Source organism: Orycteropus afer, unplaced genomic scaffold, assembly GCF_000298275.1.
Source record: "Orycteropus afer afer isolate SDZICR_OR568_19922 unplaced genomic scaffold, OryAfe1.0 scaffold00192, whole genome shotgun sequence".
NCBI lineage: Eukaryota > Metazoa > Chordata > Mammalia > Tubulidentata > Orycteropodidae > Orycteropus > Orycteropus afer.
The window spans coordinates 3,813,138-3,817,382 of NW_006921779.1; the positions used below are offsets into that span (position 1 = coordinate 3,813,138).

General features: G+C 48.5%; 1 protein-coding gene across 1 annotated transcript in view; it reads left to right on the forward strand.

Moving 5' to 3' along the window:
* The window catches only part of GRIK3 (glutamate ionotropic receptor kainate type subunit 3), a 283,994-nt gene that overhangs the window by 274,287 nt on the left and 5,462 nt on the right, over nucleotides 1-4,245 (forward strand). The gene's annotated exons all lie outside the window — the stretch shown is intronic.

The following is a 4,245-nucleotide window of genomic DNA, read 5'->3' on the forward strand; positions in this document are numbered from 1 at the left end:
TCAAAGAGGCGTCTTGGTCCCCACCGAAATAACTCAAGAGAAATGATTAACTCCTCAAGTACATGGATCCAATAAGGCCAAACACTCCACACCCAGGGATAAAAAAGCCAATTAATTTGAGAAAAGGTGTCTCATTTCCAGTATGGAAAATACCCAAGGTCTTGCATGGAATCACATTACTGCTGCCTCCCTGCACACAATTCCTGGGATTCAACTCCCTACGGAATTGATATATATTTATATATATATACCTATAGACATTCTCTTGTACAGAAATGTTAAATTCTTAAGATTAAGTATCTTCAGTTAGGGAAAATCAATTTATTCTTTGAAGAAGCTGGAATTGAAAGTCATGAGCCTGAAACTTATTTTCTTGCCAATTTTACTGATAAAAAAAGGCATCTCTGTCCTGGCATGTCGCCCTGTATTGGCTTCTCCCAGTGATCCCATTAATTGATTTGGGTGGCTAACCCTGGAGCAACGCTTATTAAGGTTCCCTCTGGGCAGGACAGGCAGGATGATGTTAGAGCCATAGGTATGTGAGAGTCTGTTCCCTAAGGTGGTGACTGCAGACCAGTGATGGGAACTCAGGCCCTGGTGACCAGGCCCAGAGAAGGACGGTTTCCAGCTTCTTCCTCCTTGCCTCAGATAGACCTTAGGGAAGATTTTCAGGGATGTGCCCAGAGTCACAGAATCCCCTAAGGACAGAAGGACAGGACTTAAGGGAAACCAGAGACCATGAACTGATGTGATTGAGAATGGACTCCCCAAGGTAAAGGGCAAGGACCAGTGGGTGGCCATCACAGGGAAGCAGATTTTAGACCTATCTGTGTAAAGGTGGTGGAGGTGGTGAATTTGTCAACACTGGAGCAGGAAAGCCTCTTGGAATCAGCATCATGGACAGGTGATACCTCATTCCTCGCTGCCACCTCCTACTTCTACTGGGCCGTTTTCCAGTTTTCTTTCAAATCTTCCTCATTCGGTTCCTTTACCTACTCATGGCTTCTCATGTCTTTCCTCAAAACCCATCTGTCCCAACATTTCTCCCAACCCCCAACTGAAATTTCTGTCTCCATTTATGGTATTTTGTTACTGGAAGGAACATATGTTTTAGTGTCAGGCCTGTGTACAAGAGAAGTGGGGTGGGTTACAGGGAGGAAACTGGAGAAAGAGAAGTTCTTATCCCATTCTGATATGGAAAGGTAGGACTAAGCTCTCTGAGTGGTTCATTTTCAAGTTCCTTCTGTCAGGGCTTGAGATTTATTATGTAGATGACTGGGAGAATGAATGGATAAGATGGGAGAGGTGGATGGATAGTGGGTGATGGATAGATGAATAAAGGAATGGATGGATGGTTGGATAAATAGGTAAGAGGGTAAGTGGACAGTTGGATAGTTAGCTGAGTGAATTAGTGTGTAGCTAGCAAATGGGTGAGTGGATAAGAGCATGAACAGATGAATGAGGGAATGGATGCATCAATCATTCAATCAAGTGAAGGTTTAATGGGTTTGTGCTTTAGGGCATATAAGGATACCCCTGATTTTCTTACCCATCACTGGCTCCCACTTCTGATAGAAGAAGAGGAATTTGAAGAACAGGAGGGTTGGAGTGGGCGAAGAGCTGGGGAGCTGGCATCACTGAAGGGAGAATAGTATTTAGGTTGCAATAACCAGGATGGCGCAGTCTCCGGGAAGCATGTGTATCTGACAAACCAGGGATGGTTGGACTTGGATAATCTGATTATAGGAATAGCTGGAACTGATGATTATCTGAGAAAGTAACTATATCAGGAACAGAAGTAACTTAAGGGAGTGTGCGGGTGAGAGAGTGTATTAGTTATCTATTACTCTATAACAAATTACCCGAAACTTAGTGTCTTAAAACAACATTTATTATCTCCCAGTGGCTGTGGGTCAGGAATCCAGTGCAGTTTAGCTGGCTCCTCTGGCTCTGGCTCTCTTGCAGGCTGCAGTCTCAGTGTCGCTGAGGCAGCAGTGAGCTCAAGGTTTATCTGGAGGAGGATCCTATTCCAAGCTCTGGGGTTATTGGACTGAGGCTTCAGTTCTTTGCGACTGTTGGACGGAGGCTGCCCTCTGTCACTTGCCATGCACGCCTCTCCATAGGATGACTCACAGCACAGTAGCTGGCTTCTGCCAGAGCAAGCAAGAGAGATGAAATTCACAATCCTTTGCACATGAATCTTGGAAGTGGCACCCCATCGCTTTTGGGGGAAGTTAGAAGTGGGTCACTAGGTCCAGCCCATACTCAAGGGGAGAGAGTTATCCAAGGGCATGGATATCAGGAGGCAGTGGTCATTGGGAGCCAATTAGAAGCTGTCTACCACAAAAAGAATCTGAGGAGGAAGAGTAGCAGAGCAAGAAAGGAACTAATGGAGTAGGCTGGCGGTTCAAACCCACCAGCCACTCCTCGGAAGGAAGGTTGGGCAATCCTACTTCCGTAGTGATACTGCCTCGGAAACCCAAGGAGGGGTCGCTATGAGTCGGGGCCGACTCGACGGCACACAACAACAACAACAACAATGGAGTAAAAGAAGTTGGAAGTTGGAGAGTCTGCATAGCAGGACTATCTAGAAAATAAATGGCTGGAGGCTGGGAAGAGCTGGAAATCAAGATGATTTTGAAGGGTGGCATAGCTGAGGTAGGAGAGCCTCTGGGCATGAGTCAGTGGGAGTGGAGGGGAACCTGGGGCAGCAGAGAACCTGGGGTGGAAGAATAGCTGGGCAGATAGACTATCTGGAGAGCATCAAAGGTTTGGAGGCAAGAGGTGCAGAAGTAAGAGAGTAACTGTGGAGAGGGAGCAGCGGAGAATAGGAACAACTGAATAGCTTAATGTCAGACAGACTGAGGAGAGGAGGAGCTGGGAGCTAGCTGAGGCTTTGGCTTTGGGACAGAGAAATGTCAAGGCAGGGGGAGAGGCTGCTCATCCACGAAGGTGCACAAGTCTTGCACCCCAATGAGGCCTTGCTGGTGCTCAGATGATTGCAACCTGGAATTCCAAGTGGGAATCCTGCTGGCTGCTTCAGGGCTCCGTTCTGCCCTCATTGCCTCATTCCTCAGGTGGGCCTGGGTCTCCAGGAGCCAGTTTTGAAAGTGACAGTCCTTACCAGAGCTAGAAACACCTGGAAAGAAGAAGATATACCTTCTCCCAAAACCCCCCTAGCCCACCCACCTCTAATGCAGGTGCACATTCCTCCCTGTCCCCTGCCCATCCTCTAGCCATGCACCAGCCTGTTGGAGTGCACCCGTGCCATCACACACACCGCAGCTGGGCCAGGTGCCAGTCAGACAAGCTGACATCACAGATAGGCACAGCCAAACATGGAAACACCCCAGACAATGGGACCTGCAGAGCCACCTGCTCCCTTGAGATCAGTGTGGGTAGGGCCAGTTCACCTAGGAGCAGCTAGCTGGCAGGTACTAAGTTCCTAAGAAAACTCATGAGTACCACACAACCTTCCCTGCCCAATCTGCCCAGGTAGCAGGGGGCCCTCAGTTCCAGCCCTTCTCTCTCCGGGCTCCAGCTGCCTCTCTGAGTCTCCCAGGCCAGGCAAGGTAGGCACTGCAGCCCACCCATCAGCCCTGGTCTTAGGGATGCTGATTCTGCTGTACCACAGGGTCCAGTCAGGACCATCTGGCCCTAAGCTGTGTCGCAGCCATGGGAAAGGGCCCACAGACCACCTGCTTTAACTGCCCCCACTACTCTCCCCTCTGCAATTCTTACCCTGCTTCTCTCTCTGTCTGAAGTAGAGCAGATAGGAAGCCCTCCTTCAAAACAAAAGCTTCTCATGAAACACACTATAAATGAAATGGGACCATTTTGTTGATGTAGGAGTATCCCCCTCCCTCCCACCCCTGCAGTGGTTCCTGTGAGACTGCAGCCAAATGGTTAAGATCGTGGACTTGAGCCAGATGGTCTGAGATTGAAGGCTGGCTTTGCCTTCTAGTATCCAAGTAAACTTAGGCAATTTACTAAACCAGGCCTCAGTTTGCCCATCTGTAAAATGGGACTAATGATAGTACTTGCCTCCTGTGATACCTGTGAAGAACCAATGAATTGATATTAGGTAAAGCATTTAGAACAAGGCTTATACATGTTGTTGTTGTTGTTAAGTGCCGTCGAGTCGTTTCCGACTCATAGCGACCCCATGCACAGCAGAACGAAACACTGCCCGATCCTGCGCCAGCCCCACAATCCCTGCTATACTTGATCCCATCATCGCAGCCA